The 19283-nt window shown below is 38.1% G+C and overlaps 1 pseudogene; it reads left to right on the top strand.

Moving 5' to 3' along the window:
- The window catches only part of LOC149149592 (uncharacterized), a 52028-nt pseudogene extending 36871 nt beyond the window's left edge, over window positions 1-15157 (top strand).
- Window positions 15158-19283: the final 4126 nt, after the last annotated feature.

Here is a 19283-nt window from a genome sequence, read left to right as displayed (position 1 = left end):
CAAGACATGCCGGAATTTACCAATATTTTCCATACCCTTCACACAAAGTTAGGTATTAAGGATACCGAGAAGCATTTGGTACTCAAGTACCGCGGCTGCCTGCACGAGTACATCCAGGAAGAAATAGAATTATTGAACATCTCCTCACTCGGCATGGCATACCGATATGTTGTCAAGGTCGAGCAGAAGTTTAAATAGAAGAAGCGAGACTTTGGATCTACGAATCCAAAGCAAGGGAAAGGTGCTCCCAAGCTGCAGAACAAAGGACAAAGCCAAGGTGGGGTGGCCCAAGATAACCCTGCAAAGCTGCAAGCAAAGAATAGCGCCACGAAGCCAAAAAAGGACACAGAAAAGTGGTGTGAGTTCCATAAGAGCGCCACTCACAACACAAGTGAGTGTCGGGTGAAGCAATCACTAGTGGCTGAGCTAAAAGTTTCAGAATCAGATGCATGTTCTGACTCTGAGTCAGAACCCAACAAGGGGAATGACAAAGGGAAGCAGATTATCGATGCGGAGCCCAACACCACCGTTGCCACCATGAAGATCCAGAAGGAGGAACCCAAAGATCCAGAGGAGGAGGAGCATCTCTTCCACTCCCAGATGTGGGTAAAGGGCTCCCCGCTACAGTTCATTGTCGACAGCAGGAGCCAAAAGAACCTCATTTCGGCAGAGGTCATGAAGCGGCTGGGCTTATTGACCACAACGCATCCCCAACCGTACACCATCGGCTGACTTCACAGATGAGGTATTGTGTGACATTGCTCCCCTTGAAGTTTGTAATTAAGACAACCATACTTGTGGAAGAGACATGCTGTGTATGAAACAAGACCCTGTGCTGTTATTATTACTTTGGGAAATAAGTTGTACAAGATACCAGAGGTAGCACTGCCTATTGCCATCTCTTTGGTTACTACAAAACAATGTAGTAAGCTCATTTCCAAAACCGGGAAATTTGTTTTCCTAATGATACGCCCTTAAGGAAAGAAGAAGACGGTGGCCACGACCTCCAGACAGGGTTCCTCCGCATGACAACTACAGATGGACAAGGTCGTGGAGGAGTACGAGGACATCTTCACCTCCTCCGCAGGGGTTCCTCTACACTGTCAGGTTAAGCACTCCATCGATTTGACCCCAGGTGCGCTGCTGCCCAATGGACCAATCTATCGGTGCTCCATTTTGGAGAACGATGAAATCAAGAGGCAGATTCAGGAGCTGCTGCAAAAAGGTCACATCCGTCTGAGTTCATCACCCTGTGGGAGCTCGATCGTGTTGGTAATAATGAAGGATGGGACTTGGAGACTCTATATTGACTACCGAGTGCTGAACAAGATCACTGTCTGTAATAGGTACCTGATCCCATGGATTGATGACCTCCTAGACCAACTGAAGGGGGAAAAATATTTCAGCAAGATCGATTTGAAGTCAAGATATCACCAGGTACCAATCGAACCCTCCGATGTGTGGAAGACTGCCTTCAAAGCCAAGGAGGGCCTTTTTGAATGGTTGGTTATGCCTTTCGGATTGACAAATAATCCTACAACCTTCATGAAGCTAATGGATGACATCTTGCAGCCATTCACCAACTCATTTGTAGTGGTATACTTGGATGACATCTTGATCTTCAGCCAGAGTTGGGAAGAGCACCTCACCACATTCGACAGGTTCTCCAAACACTGCGGAAACACAAATTATGTGCCAATTTAGATAAATGCACTTTTGGCATGACCCAGGTTCAGTATTTGGGATACATTATTGATGAACATGGGGTGCAAGTGGATCCAGCCAAGATCCAAGTCATTTGGGATTGGCCATCTCCAACCACTCTGACAGAGCTTCGCAATTTTCTGGGTCTTGCCAACTTCTATTGCAGGTTCATGTTGGGATTTTCTCATATCACTTGGCCCTTGAGTCAAGTCACCAAGGGAGGAGTGAAAGCAAAAATATTTTGGTCCGGATCTCAACAGAAGGCATTCACAAAGTTGAAAGATCGCCTTTGCTCGACACCAGTGCTTGCATTACCAAACTTGAAACAACCATTTGAGGTCGAGACAAATGCCTCTAACTATGCTATTGGGGCAGTCCTTACTCAACACGGGCATCCAGTGGCATATCACAGTGAGACACTTTCAGACACAGTCCGGAAGTATCCCACTTGTGACAAAGAGATGTATTCCATTGTTCAAGCCTGCCAACAATGGAAGCATTACATTTTGGGGAAGGAAACAGTCATCCACACAGACCACCGACCCCTGCTGTTCATACAGACCTGAGGGAAATTGCAGAATGATCGTTAGCAGAAGTGGTCCACATACCTGCAATAGTTCCATTTGAATATCAAGTATAAGAAGGGCAGCACCAATAATGTTGTAGATTGCCTGAGTCGACCACTGATCATGGCATTAACCACCATGCTCAACTCTTGTGGGCATGAGACTTCTGATTGGCCACTTCTCTACAAAAGTGACCCAGAATTCAGCCACACATACCAGACACTCTTGGAGGGTCAGCATGTTCTATATTTTCACCTCGAGGATGCCCTATTATTCTACCTAGGTCACCTTTGTGTTTCTTCAAGCGAGCATGCCAAGATGATTTGGGAAGCACACTACAGTCGGGCTGCTGGGCATTTCGGGGTCAAGAAAATGGTGGCAGTACTCTAGAAGTATTTCTATTCGCTGAATCTTCGACAGGATGTGAGGAAGTACATCAGATCATGCAATGCCTGCGCCATTGCCAAACCAACCATCAAGAAGCAAGGCCTTTATACGCCGCTGCCTACCCCTAGTCAACCTTGGGAATCCATCTCCATGGATTACATGTCAAGCCTTCCTTCCACTAAGCATGGAAATGACTATGTTTTTGTGGTCATCAACAAGTTCTCGAAGATGGCCATTATGGCGGCCTGCAAGAAGAATATCACAGCAGAAGCCACTGTTAAACTCTTCTTTGAACGAGTGTGGGTACGCTTTGGGATCCCAAAGTCTATCATCTCAAGTCAGGACATCAAGTTCCTCAGTACATTTTGGTCCAGTCTCTAGTCGTTGTTGGAAACCAAACTCACTAAGTCCACAACCTTCCATCCTCAAACTGATGGCCAGACAGAGGTTGTCAACAGGATGATCGTACACATTCTGTGCATGTACAACTCAAAGCATCCACGCACATGGGACGAGAGCCTCCCCTATGTTCGGCACAGCTATAATCGGGTTCTCCACAGCTCGATTGGCCACAACCCTTTTCAGGTGGGCTTGGGATTCTAGCCACTATGTCCCATTGATGTGGCCATGCCATTTGTAGCTACTCACGCAGATTTGGCTCATGTCTAGTCTGAAACAGATAAGGCAAACAGCTTCATTGAGAACATCCAACATATTTGCCAGCAGATCCATGGCATTCTGGAGAAATCAAATGCTAAGTACAAGCAGCGACATGATCAACATCGGGTACCACACAAGTTTTAGGTGGGCTACAAAGTCTGGTAGCATTTGCAAAAGGAACACCTTACCGGAGCTTATCGGAAACTTAGACCACTCCGATATGGTCCTTATACCATTACCAAGGCTGTGGGAGACAATGCATTTGAGCTCAGCATTCCCCCATTCCTTGGCCTACACCCAGTGTTCAATATGGACTGCCTTTGGCCATACTTTCCACCATTACTAGACACATTCGACATTGCCGAACAACTCACACCCACAGAGTTAAATCCATATTGCATGGAACAAGCTGCAACTGATCGGATCATGGACACACAGATCAAGCACACTTGCCACTAGAATATCCAACTGTATCGAGTTGTCAAAGCAGGCTAACTCCTTCATGGAGGCAAGTGGCTCACCAGGGACCAAGTTTAGTAGAAGTTCCCTCATCTCATGGAGGAACTCAATGTAATGGGGACCATTGATTCCTAAGGGGGGAGGAATGATCCAAGTGGATATTGGTGGCCACCCACCAATTCCACTTGGACCCCCACCATCGCTTCTTTCAGTTTTTCAGTTTCATTAATTGTTGCAGAGTTTACTATTTTTAGTAGTTTTTCAGGTCCTAAACTTCCGGAGCCGTTTTGAGGCCCTAAACGACATTTCTTTAGAAATCCACCACTAGTGATTTTTTTTTTTTAAATCATCTTTTCCATCATATTCTCCGGATAGATCTTTCTAACATGCTATCATGCACGTCAAATGGAGATAATATGACCAAGTCGCGACCCCGGGAAGTTGGCTGTCCAACTCACCCCAACGGGGCCCAGAAACTCTTGGTGTTACATCTCCTCGGGTTAGGGTTTTGGTTGTTTAGGGTTTGCTCTTATTGTTTAATAATAAAAAGGCCCTTGAGCCTCATTGTAAGGCAGCTTAGAGGCATGTAGCTGCAACATCTCTTCTCAGAGATAAGCTACCATCGCCCTAGCTGGTTTATTTCCATTGCTGTTTGTAAGCATATTTCAGTATTTTACATTAATGAAACGAAGTATTACTTCCGTTGCATCTCTGTGTTTATGGTTATCTCTGTAATTTTTTGCGTTCCTGTTTAAATCCAGATCAGTTGAACATGATAAAAGAGTCTACATCTGAATGCATGGAGTAGATGGGATAGTTTTGAGGTCGATCTTGACTGCTTACCATGTATTTCATGAAAGTTTCTCTGTATAGTTTCTTGGGTTGTCCAAACATAGAAATTGTGGCATATGACATATCCAGTTGGAGGGATCCTTGAAGCTTGGCTGCCCAAGAGCTAGACAATAACATGCCATATTTTGGTGGAATATCAGCCACTACAATGTCCATGAGGATGCTCTTGGCAGGATATTGGACTAAGGTAATACACAAATCTTTGATTAATCCTAGACATCCTACTTGACTTGAATCAAAAGAGAACAAGTCTTCGTAAGGTCTAGTAATATCAAGTTTCAATTTTTCCATCATTGATTTTGGCATTAGGTTGTGAGAAGCCCCATAATCTAACATGGCATTGTGTAGTATTTTATCATGAATATTAAGGCTAATGTAAAAAGGGGGAATTCCTCCTTGCGGTTTGCCATTAACATCTGGTCCAAATATTAATTCTGGTTTATCATCAAACAAGTTAACTGAGTCTTCGTTTTCAGTAATGTTCAAGTTCTGATTTACCTGTGATTTGTAAGTTTCGTTTTTAACTAGTTCAGTCAAAGGGACTGAAATTTTCAGCTTGGATATCTATGCTCCCAAATTGAATAATGAGGAAGGGTTGTAGACCTTTGGAACAGGGTTTTCAGTGGAACTATCTTTCTTTTGTTTACTTGGGATTTCCTTATGGGGACTTTTAGATCTAGCATTATGGGTGTTTTTCTGTGGTTCTTTAAGTGGAACTGATGTGGATGGCTGCTCAACTAGGGGTTGGTTGGCAGTTATGTCTTCAATGATGGGGCTAGGAGGATTTTGGTTTGGTCTAGGGAGGATTTTACACACTTCCGAAACATGAACTTTATTTTTATTTTGGGTTGATTTACCATTGATTTCTTAGTTTGGTTAGGAGGACCAACATTATTTTTACTTCTCAAATTATATTGTTTGTGCACTTCAAATATGGCAGAGTCATATCCCTGTTTATAGTCAAATGACTCTCCAGATTGGGTTTGAAGTTGTTGTAACATATGCAATTCTTCCTCATCCTAGGAGAGGAATATAGGGTTTTGATCATCTAATCCCATTAGGTTGATTTGGGTATCTTGTTCAGGATCAAATGATTTTGCATAGTTTTCTTGAAAAGGGGGTCTAATGTTTTGATCAGGTCCATTCTTTCCTGTGTTTTGGTTTTGATTTTGGTTTTTCTTGAAATTAGCATTCCTAACTGGGGGTACTTGTTGATTATCCCATGTTTTTCTATCTAGGTTGTCAAGTCTATCCATGATTCTTTCTACAGTTTTGGCCAAAAGATCTACTTTACGATCAGATGTTGAAGTTCCATCAGCAAATCCTACTCTCCTTTCTATCTTTGCTTGGGATTTTTTGGCTAAAAGATTAGCCTCTACTTTCACTGCATTGGTTTGGATTTTCTCTAGGGTTTCAGGCTCTCTTTCCGTAAGTTGGTAGGCCATATCTAGATTGAAACCATTAGGGAAATTCATCATTACGAGATCAGGAGGAGGCTTAAGGTTGGAAAGGATGGCATTGTAAGTGCTATTAAACCTGGTGCAGTAGTCTTGAACTGATTCTTTAGGACCTCTCCTAATGTTCTCATACTCATAAAGTATCTGCAATGGGTTTTTCTTCCTTTCCCATCTCTCAATGAACATCCTATGAAAGTTTGTCATATCTGCAATACTACCAACAGCTAAGTTTCTAAACCAGGTTCTAACTTCCCCAACTAATGTTTGGGAAAAAAGTCTCATTCTTACATTTGCATCATCTATCTCATGTAACTCAAAATAATCATTCATTCTGTTAACATGTTGTTGAGCAGTGTATAGGCCTGTAGCATCAAATAATTGAATTTTTCTTTGATAGTCCTGAGGTAGGTCATGTAACTGACCAGGCAACACCAAAGGGGCATATCTATTGGCCATGGCTAAAGCCTTGGCTTGGCTTGGAGATAAGGGAAGGTTAGTTTGGGTTGAGATGGAGATGGATGAGCTAGCAGTACTTACAGTTGAAAATGAAAGATTTCTAATTGAAATGGAAGTATTAACAGTGGAATTTGGAATATCTACAATTGAACTTGAAATATTAACAGTGGATGAAGGGGTTTCTATAACGGAAATTGGGATAAAAGGGACAGTTGTGTGTATAGGGGAGATGGAAGTATTTATAAGTGAACTTGAAGAGCTAATGGGTGAAGTGGGAGTGTCTATAGGTGGAAACAAGATTCTAGGTTGTATAGGGAGATGTGGAATGAATGGGCCAGTGGAATGAACTGTAGTAGAAATAATAGATGGTGTGGTAGTGATGGAAGGGGTATTAATAACGTTGGAGGATTGAGCAGAAAGTTAAGCAGTCAGAGCAGTATTAATGAATGATAGTGGAGTATTCATAATATATTCATTAATTGATCTATTAGCTCTTGGAACTTCAAGGTCTGCAATAAAATCAGGATCTAGAACAATTTCATTAAGCACACTTTCAGATTTTGTTCTAAACAATGAGAGATCAAATTGCAAATCAAAAGGTAAATCTTCTAAAAACAACCACTGATAAGGACAAGAATTAGATTTAACTAATGGTGTTTTATAAGCTGAACTTTCTTCTTTTTTGGATTTTCTTACAATTCTGTCTGGATCATCCACAATAACTACAAGGTTTGGATCCGGGTTGGCCCTGGTATAATGAGCTTTCTTGGTAGCCAGAATTATAATTTTTTAAATGTTTTTTAGTGTAAATTTTAAAAATTGCGTAGAAACTGACTTTAAGGGGCTCAAGATGATGATTAATATTTGCTTAAAGCTTTAGGAGACTGGGGATCGAGTCCCTAGTATGGTCGCCACTATGTTATTACTCAAAAATTTTCCTTAGAAGTTTTGGAAGAAGGGAAGGCTTCGAGGTAACCACAAACCAACTTTTAAGCATAGGCTCTAGCCAACCTATGGCTCAGAGAGGGCTCTCTCTATATATAATTTAGTTATGTTTTCTTAGATATTAGGCTAGTTCTAGAGTTTAGGGGGGTTTTTGATTTATATTAAGATTTGGTGGTGGAATCCTTAAAACAGGCTGATGGGTTGATGCCTTTAGACCATTGGGCCATGGAGTCAAAGAAGGGGCATCAAAGCTGGAGTTAGATCACTAAAGGGAGTGTTCAAGGGGCAAGATAGCAGAGTGAAGTACAAATCCTTGGACTAAATGGTAAAATGAGTCTTAATGTGGGTGAGAGGGCAATCAAGAATCCTCATATCGAGGCTAAGATGAGGGAACATCAGTGAATCATGAGTAAAGGGAAATTAAGAATCCTTTACTATGGACTAGAGGAGAAACTACGGAAGCTAAGGAGCAATTAAGAATTCCCTAGCTAAGATAGTTTAAGAGAAAACATTAAGAATGTATAACAGGAAGAGAGAGTGCAGTAAGCAAATTTTGAAATAATATTCAAGTTAAACATTAAGACTTCTGAAACATTTAATATTTTGAAACAACTTTAAGAGAGATAAAACAACACAAGAAAATTACTCATTTGTACTCTGCTTTACACATGAATCCCTTAAAATATATGATCTTTATTCCTCAATCTAGCATGCTGGCCCAGTTAGTGATACAAGAGCTTTTACAGTCTTTGAACAAAATTATATTGAAAGTATAAGAATCCACACCTAATACTTCGAAATATGAAGTATATATACAAAAATATTTACAAAATATCTCAAAACAACTTGAGACTTAATCTAAGGAATAAAAATAGCTTCTTGCATGAAGATAGAGACAGATGTTGAACTGCTTCATGCTGTCCCTTTTATTGTGGTGTTGCTGGCCGTTTTCAGTTAAGTTGGAGCCCTTTAAGCTGACTAATATTTGTAGCATTTCTATGCTGGAATCTTCTTCACTTTTATCTTTCAACTGATACTCTTTGACCTTGCTACTCTTTGACCCTGTTGCTCTGCTTTTACCTGTTTTAACTGGTTGCCTTCATTTACTGTACAATAACTTTCTAATGTAAATTTATTACAGTAAATCTGTCATATTTTGCCACCATTCCACATTAGGTAGTTTTACATTCATCATCCTTCTGTAGATTTCATCTGCCTCTATGTACTTTACAAAATTTGGCTTAGTTAGGAACAAGTGTTTCACCTCATGCTCTAGAAAAAATAATTTCTCCAATGTGGTATATAACACTTTCCCTGTTGGCAAGGCTTTAATTGTAGAAGAACTTGCTTGTTCCTTAGCCAATTTTCTTAATCTATCTCCATAGTCCAGCTGAGGCATGAGCTTGTCATTGATGACCATAGGACTAGGAAGACCCTTCTCCCTCAAAATCTGAAACTTAGCCATGAATCTATCAATGGCTACCTACATGTTATGGCATTTCTCTTCTAACTTAAGCATAAGGTTTCTTTTGGAAAGAACCTTCCTAATCTCCACAATGGCCTTAGTCCTATATTCTATGTTAAGCTCATGGAGCTCATATATGTTCTTGCTGTTTAGAAAGTGGATGAGTCGATTGGCATCTTCTGGTTTATTCCGTAGATCTTCCTTTACTTTATGGATAGCTTCAGTAGCTATCTTCACTAATTCTGTATGCTCAAATATAACTTGAATTGATGGCCAAATGTCATTGATAGAGTTAATGATATTGGCCCAGAGAATTTCTTTGGTTTGACCCAGTGGTTTTTGTAGTGTTAAATCCTTCTCCAGTATTTTTATTCTCTCACCCATTCTCAATGCCTTTTGTGTTTCTTCATTTTGCTAGAGCTGGGAAAGTTTACAATCAGTTTCCAGACTTGCTACCTTGTCCTTTAGTCTCTTCATCTCTGTAGCTTGGATAGACATCTCTTCCATGGATTTTACTAATTCTGTTGCTTTATCTCCTTGTGTACCTGTTGCTGTTGTAGACTCTACTATCACTGGCAATGCTGTGGCAGGTGGAGCTATGGGTGCCAGTGATGCTGCTAGTGTGGAAGGAACTACTGCAGATACTGTGGGGATGACAGTTCTAGAAGTTGTGGCCAAGTCATTTTGCTTCGACAGAATTAAAGTGTCCAACTCATTCTCTGTATCCTTGAGTTGATCGTTTAGTTTCAAGACCAAGTCCATGAGCTCTTCATGTCCTTGCTGTGCTTCTAGGACTTCCTGTGTCTGTGGGTGATGCAGCTGAGGTATCTTTAGCTGGTTCTTGAGTGCAACAATGTCATCATTTTTCTTTTTAATCAGTTGCTCTGTAGCTTTTACATCTTTGGGATTGTGTCCCAATTCAATCACTAAGTCCTCTAAGGACTTGATTCTATTATCCTTAGTCTGTGAGGAGGTCTTCTCCAACTGAAATTGTGCTGATATATTGTTCAGGGAGTTTTGTAATTGGTGGGCAACAATTGCCTTCCCTATTAATGTAGAGTAAATCATCTCTCCTATTTGCTTTTGCAATTCAATCTGGTCAATGGGATGAATATCCCTTGCCAGTACTTCAAAGTCCACCTTTATGAAATCTGATGCTGCTCTTGGCTGCTGAGTGGTTGGCTTGATAAATGTCATCTGCATTTTCCCCTCTTTGATATCAAAGGCTGACATTAGCCTTGTTTGATTGGTGGGGGTCATTTTCAGATACTATGCATATGTTTGGGCTTTAAGCCTCTCATTCCTAGCTTTAATCTCTTTGTATATTTCCTTTATGTGTTGATCTTTATCTGCAGGCATTCTAAAGGAGTATGCCTCAACAATTTGTTGCCTCATCAATATCTGAGTTTGTGATGTGGAGGGCTCTTGCATACTCCCAGATGGAGTGGTGGGCTTGCTTCTTTCAACCTCTGTATTAGTGACCTCAGCTGAGTCATTAGTGAACTCTTGCTCAGAGGCTGGATTGGGCTTTTGCCTTTTGTTTGACTCTTGTTGTACATTAGAAGTAGACATTCTTGAAGTAGAAGCCCCTTCTCTGTTCCTTTTTGGGACCTTTTCCTCATTCTAAGGAGTTTGCATGACTGGAAGGGCACTTGAAGTAGTTGCTGGTTCTTCTGATGGTTATGTTCTAGTTGACTGATCTGGCCTGTCTGATTGTTCTAGCCTATCTGACTGTCCTGGAACTTGCAGGAAAGAATCCTCATCAATTTGTTTTTCCAGATCTATTAATGTGTTTTCCACAACAACTTTAGTATTATCCTTGTCCTCTAAAGTGTTTTCCACCCATTGCAATTGGTTGGCATACTTTTCTATCTCAGGGATGCGGTGATGGATATAGGGAGCCATCTTGTTTTTCTGCCTTCTTTTGTAGATGAAATCCAAGGGATCATATCTCCATATGAAGCTCTGTTTTAATTTTAGTCTCTGAAGGATCAAGTCTTCCTCCTTTCCAGCTTCTCTGCTATTACAAATAAAAGGACCCAATTGGTCTTTGATCTTGATCTAGGCTTTGTTTTTGGCTTTAACAAAGTTTACCTAATCTGAATTTATTATCTGCCTGTAGTACTCCAGGGCAAATAACCTCATTGGGAGGTATTTAGGTAGTTTGTATGGGGCCAACTCACAACCATAAATCCTACTTTTAGTGTGTTTTTGGTATAAGTACCAATCTCCCACCTAATGATTGATGTTTAGATGAAGGACTCTCCTAATCTCAGGACTGATTCTTAGTGGAGGGGTTCCACTGAGCATGGTCATCACATGGTGGACAAAGGAATATATGAATTCATTATATGAATAGGGGGAGGGATGTTGATGAATCAATGGGGTCCAGAAGATAACTGATCTTGGTTGGCCCTTGGTGTCCAATTTTTGCAAGGTAAGTGGGAATTTGTCTGACTAGTAATATAGGAAAAGGTGATACAAGACCGAGGAGTATTTGAAGACTCTCTCATTACTCATTCTGAGGAACTGTTCATGCATCCTGTCAGCTATGAACTGAGCATAGTCATATATGACAGTAGGAGGCTGTCCTGGAGTGTATATGGACATGAAGGCTAAAATAATCTCATCAATATATTCACTGGTGGTATAACCCAAGACACTAGATATCATATCCACAATACTTCTGCCCCAAGGAGAAAATAAAGCTGCTACATATGGAGGGGGGTCTTTGGGGGTATACTTCTCTTCTACGATGAAGGTTTGGATTATTTGGGCCAATCTTGCAGGGCTGAGTTTGGGATATAAGTCCAACAAGTCTCCAATGGAGAGGGGAGTTAAGTTTTGGCCAGGCTAGTGTTGTAGCATCTCATTTATAGATTCAACAGTGATAGTGAAAAGTATGGCCTTGTTGGGGGACATGACGGCTCTTTGACTGGAGACATAGTTGGCATGGCAATAATGTACAATTTCTGGGAAAACGTGGACTCTAGGGAACTGGTACTTAGGAAAATTGGACTCCCACAGACCAATTTCATTAGCCTGGTTCAAGTATCTATCCCTACTTTGGCAGTATACTTTGAGTGGGGATTCATGGATAGAGGTGTCCTTTATCTGGAAATCCCTATCAGCCAGGGGGAGGTGGTCCAGGTCTAAGTGGGGGTAGAGATGGGTCTCACATCCATGGCGATTGGGGCAACCATTCTCAATTCTTGTGGATTTGAGAATGGGGGAGGTAATTTGCAGTGGTTTTAGGGCAATGGTGGTTTAACACAGAGTAGGCTTAGGTTGGTTAAGATTCCTTAATTAATTTTAAAATTAACTAAGACTAATCAATCATTGGTTTTCTTTGAAATTAACAGGGTTTTTCGGTGAATTGTGGCTTAAATACCTCGAAATGAGGTAAAAATGGCTATGAACAGGGTAGCTGGTGACTGCAGATGGTTGAAGGGGTTTTGTATAGGCTGTAAGGTTCTCTTGGCGGTCTGCGGCGTCTTTGGAGTGCAATTGGATGTGGGTTGACGACTTCAACATTCGAAAGGTGGTGTGCATGCAAATAGAGGTTTACAGTTCAAATTCCAGTGAAAACAAATGATTTGGGGCTTTTTTGGCTTTATGTGTAAAAGTCAATTTTGGCAAGTACAGGGTGAACAATGATTGTTTTGTCATGTAGAGGGTCGGTAAATGGTTTCTATCGCACCACTTTTGGGCGCTTGGTGGTATTCAGGTGGGGCTACCCGATTCCACTCATCGTCTAACACGTAGCATCGGGGCTCGTGGACAAACCACTTTATCAGGGAGGGTATCATTATGCGGATGGGTTGGCCCGATATGGATAAGGGCCGTTGGATGTGGAGGGAAGTGATCACACGGTGATCGGGCGGGAAAGCTGCACGGAGGCTAATGGGGGGCCCGGCAGGAGCTTAAGTGTGGTGATATAAGGGTTAATGATGGATTAAGGCGGGATTAAGCCATCAGGGTGATTAACGGAGCATTTAAATGGCACTTTATTCCTTTTGAATGCAGATCGATCAATTAGAGATTTTGGTTGGGGTGACTATATATTATAGTTTATATTTAAACTAAGGGGTGGGTTTAATTAATATGTAGGAGCTATATATATATATATATATATATATATATATATATATATATATATATATATATATAGGGAAAGGGGTTTTCATCTGGATTTAATATAATAAATTAGTAATTAATGTGAAAAGATGAGCGGACAAAAGAAAAATCAATAAGCAAATGCTCGTTTTTGTGAGCTTTGATGTTTTCACATATTAACATTAATGCTTAGGGTAATGTGTTTTTGTGGGTTTTTTTGGAAAAAAGGGTTTTTCATGGGGGGTTATTATTTTCCCTAGGAAAATAGTGTTTTATCCTTAGGAAAATGGGTTTTACTAGGGAAATGAGGGGGGGATGAAGGGAGATGGATTTATGAGGTAGAATCTAGTACTTGTTGTCTTTAAGTCATTAAGCCAAGTGTCCGGTCCCTTCAAAAGTCAGAGAAATGCTCTTAGCTTCTTTTGACTTAAAGGTTTTTGTACTCAGAACTTTATTATGGGAAATTAGTCAAGTAAAAGGTGAAATTAATGGAGGAAGTTAATTAATTGATTTTGAAGTCCATTTGCATGCTTGATTTCCCATTCACGTTTGAAATACATGTTGAAATATGATAAATGTGCCAATCGTCATACTTCTACAACCTTTCTTCTACTTACCCATCTACTCATCCTACCATTTTTACTTCTCTTTATTAGGGTGCATTTGAGCTAGCAAACCCTTATCAAATATTTTTCTTTTTCTTTACAATAGTAAACTAACTAAATCTAACCTTATTACTTCCAAGGGCCTAGATTAAACAGTTGAGCTCCTTTTATTTACTCTACTTATCTGATTATATGCCAAGGTTACACTGTTTGGCCAGATTTTTATTTTCTATCTATAGACATGAAATTGAAAACATGAACTAGCCAAGTTTAAACATTTTGACTATCATGGATTGTGGTAATAATAACAAGCTGCACACAATCATTATTATGCATAAAAAGTAAATAGGAGTGGCATTTTGGCTTGCTCACTTTCATGGTCTTTTTTCTTTTCTTGGGGTTCATATTTTTCATCTTTTTTTACCTTTTTGTTCTTTTTGTCCTTTGATTATTATTTTAGGACATACCCTCTTTACATTTTTAAATTTTTTGAATATGGAAAACATTTGCAAAAGCAAAGGTATGTACAATATTACAAGGTTTAACCTTAGTCATTCAAAATTATGACTCCTATTGGTATAGGAACCTAACACATACCACTGGCACGCATATGGAGACAATGACTACTCCTATAGAAGATAACTCATACACACTACCACCTCATATTCCATCCACCCATGTTGATGGCTTCTCCCCACACAACTGTGGGTTGTTAGAAGCTTTGCTGCATGAGTCTCAAGCAATAGGTGGTGGCCGGAATAAGTGATCTTCATAAATGATTACACAATTTCCACCAATCTCATCAAGAAGTAACTTGACCAATTGTGTTGGAGCAAGCGAGTCAAAAACATAATGTAGTGAATAAAGTTATCCAATCACCCCTCTGGGTGGTCCCGCTACTTCAATATTCAGTGAAAACAGCCTCCCCATCTCTTGAGCACCAGTCCATGGGATGAGTCATCATCCACTCAGTCAGCAATTGGTAAGTGTTTCCATTCAGTGAGTTGTTTTCATGAAAAGAATAGGGAAAACACACAGATTTTCATCTCTTAACATATTTCTATTTTGGAAACTACATAAACCTATTATTGCAACTAAAGGCACTGAATCTGTTACAGTCTCACCCCTCTTTTTGAGAAGGCTCATTTTTTTAATTGCATTTTTGTCACGGGTGAACATAAAGATTGAAGAGCGCAATGAATCTATGTCGAGCACTAACTGTGGAGATGAAGAATTTCCACGTTATTGAACCTTGCAAGGTCAAATGTTTCACCTGTCTCAGATTGGTAAGATTCCTATGCTGAGCTTGTTGAGAAAGAGAAATATGCTATTAGTGATGCTCTTGCCACTCTAATCAATGATGATTTCTATGTAGATATTCAACAAATGGCTTCAAGACCTTCTACATCAAATCATGTTTGGGGGTTTGGTTCTTGCCATTGGAATAATATGCTTGGTGTCGCACAAATTGCTGATCTTCCTTGAGATTTTGAATTTCATCTTTAACTATAGTATAGGGTCTTGAAGATAGTCGGTGTATCAAGACAGTGTAAACAAAAGCTAATTCAATGAATTTTTGCACTTGATAGTCTTCAACACATAGCTATAACAGGTTAACTGGATTTCAAATGCAAAAGCAAGCATATTTATAGTATATTAAAGTGGTATCCATCTACTATGTGTGGGCTAAGCCAGATATTAAAGGCAAAGATTAAGTTTCAATTAGATTAGTAGTTTCTTTTGCTAGAGTAGCAGTAGTGAGGCGAAATTGTTGTAAATGTGTAGTTGGATAGTCATTGTAGAAGGTCTTTGATATAGAATTCTAATTCACTACAAATTATTATGATCTATTGGTACTTATGTAATTCTCCTTGATGGTTTTTTTTATGATTCTAGTGGTCTCGTGTGTTCGATCATAATTTTTGGAAATATATCATTTGATGATATATTTGATGGTGTTACGTTTGTGTTTGATTCTTACTTTATCCACTTTTCTTCCAATTATGATTCAGTAAGAAGTTATGGTTTTATGTGAAAAAAAACATGCATCTTTTGTTTATGACCTTTGTATCTCAAATGCATGAATTTTAAATATATATATTTTAATACATCCTAATCCCTTTGTTATTGTGGTCTAGTTTCTTTATCCTTTTGCAATTTGTTGTTAATTGTTACTGCGTGGTTAGCAGTAATTAAAATTACAATGTTATACACTAATCATTACTGCTGCTATTGTTTCCTTTTATCAGTAGCTAAAGTTAAAATTTTCTTATGTTAAAGATGTTAAGTTTCCATTGCATCTGTCTAAATATAAAACCTAAAGTTTAAGATAATACAGTCTGTATGTACAATTTATATTATTTCTATACCCACTTTTATTTGTCATAATTGTTGTGGCATGAAACTTGTAAAGTTCATCAATTCATTCTTGTGTTGTGCCAAAATAATATTCCTGATGTCATGCTATATGATAATCTTTTGCATTAGAAATATTTTATTTGAAAGATGCATCTTGCATCTGTAAATAGTTGACAAGTAATTACCGTTAATATGAGCAGTAATTGTTGGCAAGTAATTACTGTGAACATGAACAATAATAGTTGGGATGTCTTCCTTTTACTAACTTGGTGGCTATACCTAGGTAATTGATTTTATTGCAATTATTACCATTTTTAACTTTTCAAGTTGTTTGTACTGTTTGATTATGTTTTTACTTTTTCATGATCAATTTTTGGATGGGTAGATTTGGCAAATTTTCTAAAAGGGCATGCCCTTTGCAAGAATTTCATGGAAATATGTGCACTGTGTTTATTAATTATATTCAAATTTCCAGAACTAGGACAGTGTGTTTTTACGAGAAGTAAAATACTTATTAGTATTGGTCTCTAGTTGGGCTTTATCATAGTCATAAGGGGCATTATGCAGAGCGCAAGTTCTTTGAACTAATATTCAGAAATCCATTATGTGGATGCATACATAGTTATTAATTATATGAAAATTGCTAGAGTTAGCATGATTTGCTTTTCTTAGAAATAGAATATCTCTAAGTGCCAGGCTCTATTGTAGTTGCTAGGTCATTATGTAGAAAACACACTTTTTAATTAATAATCAGAAAGCCATTATCTGGATACCAGTGATTGAAATGCAATTTTTTTATATTATAAGAGTGACACTTTAAGGTATCTAGTGAAATTCGAGTTGTATTTGGTAAAAGTTAATACTCAGAAAGCCATTATTTGGATACCAGTGATTGAAATGCAATTTTTTTATACAAGAGTGACACTTTAAGGTATCCAGTGAGCTTCGAGCCATATTTGGTAAAAGTTAACTTCATATTCGAGTTCTGGGTAGCATGTCAGTTATTTGTGGTTTTAGCTAATGTTACTAGGAACTTCATGGAACCAAAGAGAAAGAAATTATTGTTTTTTTGCAATGATAGTAGTTGACTTCTAAAACACTATGTCAAATTTGACCATGCTAGTTTTGCTAATGTTCTAATTCGCATGCATGTGACAATTATTTTTGTTGACACCATTGTGAATTAGAAATGTAGTTCTTCAGAATTTTAACTCTATACTTCTAATCACAATTTCAAAAACTGTAAAACAAATGTGAACAATCATTAAGTGAATGATAGATACAATGTGTGTGAAATCAGAGATAGATAAATACTCATTCGTTCAAATTAAAACCATTGGAATAAACATTGGCCGACTGCTCATAAAGCAATTAAAATTAAAACAATCTCACATCGCCCCTATCAAGGTTAATGTTTCTGATATGTTTCTCGGTTTTGATCTTCTCGAATTATAGAATCATACACAAGTTCAATTAATTTTTATATTTATATCAAGATATATGGAGAGAGTATCTTTCGATTTGAATTTTTCTTTTATAAATAGTTAAGTCATCTATGAAGTTATACATTACTAAATTATAAATTTTATAATTTGAATTTTTCTTTTATAAATAGTTGAGTTATTTATGAAGTTATGCATTCCTAAATTATAAATTTTATAATTTGAATTTTTCTTTTATAAATAGTTAAGTTATTTATGAAGTTATGCATTAGTAAATTATAAATTTTATGAATGACAAGAGTATTTCTTTAAATATAACGATTATATATTTTTATTAAGAATTTATATTTATATGGAGTTAATCTTTATTACAAAATTTCATTATTTTGTATTTTAATTTGGATTATATATGAAATTAAAATAGCACCACTTATCATTCATATATAAATTAAAAAACAATGTAAATAAATTTTAATTATTTTGAAAAAAATATTAATTAATAATATAATCTAGACTATAGATGTTATAATCCAATCATTTTAATTGAATTTAAATGGTGGTTTCCAACAGTCGTTGGTCTAGATTTTTAGTATTTTGTTAGAAGTATATCAAATTAGTGTTTTAGTTTGAGCTCTAGAAATTATATATTTCTGTTATAGCACCATTTACCACTGTTGGTAGATTTGATGCTTTGGTTATGGCCTAGGGTAACCCTTCCTTTCCAGACTTGGTCCAAGTTCTAAAAAACAATGTTTTACTTCCCATACGCTACTTTGCCCGATGTTAAAAGCGTGTACACATGGGTCAGTATATACCCAACCTGCATATATGTATTAAAACACTTACAAATAAATAATCTCCTTAAATTCGAGTGGAGTTTACGGGTTTTACCTGTTACTCACCTACTATAGCTTGTGGCCCAACTGTTTCCTAACTGAAAAAACTAATTTGGAGAAGTATAAATAAACCTCCATGGGAAGGCCTAAGGGGAGAAGGGATCAAATATTGTTATTATAGTTGATTGATCCCTGATCAAGTCTGAAGAAAAGCCTGTGCCTCCTGCACTCCCAAGTTATAGTAAACCTTTGTTTCCTCTTTTGAGATGTCTTTCATCCCTCTTATGTCATCCTTGTGTGTATCGATGAAGGAATATTGCTGAGGCTGGGACAGGATGTATCTGGAGGACGGTTCCGCTTTGGAGGAAGACTCAGGTTGTAGTTTTCCACCTTTCATTTAGCTTACATCAATAAAGAAATGTTGTCCTGTTTTTGATATTTATCGTGTTTATGTGTTGATCCATGTTGTGATTTTCTTATAAATCTTATATAATGCTCAATTGCTCATTTGCTTATATGATCTAACACATATATCATGAACATGTTTTCTGTTACTGTTGTTGTATATTTTTTTCTTGGATAAGATATAGGTTCTAAAGGCATCAGAAGGAGGAGATGGTTTGAACCCTGCGAGATCGACCTCGAACGTAAGACCTCCAGGTAATACCACATCTTCCCACTTCAGTAGTTTAAGAATTTAGAATTTTTGTCTGCACATTTGTTTTTGTTGTATGCCCTCCGCTCTGTTGGTGTTTTCAACCCAAGACCCTAAGGTGTTTCCACACACAACAATTTTTCATACCAGTTTTCATATCATTTTTCCAATTTAAAAAACCCATCGGCCTCTTTTTGCACCTTTTTGCGCAATTGCTAGTTTATTTGAAGCAAATGTTTGTCGTCGTCTTAAAGTGTTGACAATTTGGTTCATAAAGGCCTTATGGTTGGAATTTTTCGCCTCAATTTTTTTTTTTTTTT

This window comes from Pinus tabuliformis, chromosome 9, assembly GCF_031772625.1.
Source record: "Pinus tabuliformis cultivar Carrire ecotype Pingquan chromosome 9, CPIR1, whole genome shotgun sequence".
Classification (NCBI taxonomy): Eukaryota; Viridiplantae; Streptophyta; class Pinopsida; order Pinales; family Pinaceae; genus Pinus; species Pinus tabuliformis.
Note: the sequence above shows the minus strand (reverse complement) of the source record. Positions and strands in the feature narration are given on the sequence as shown.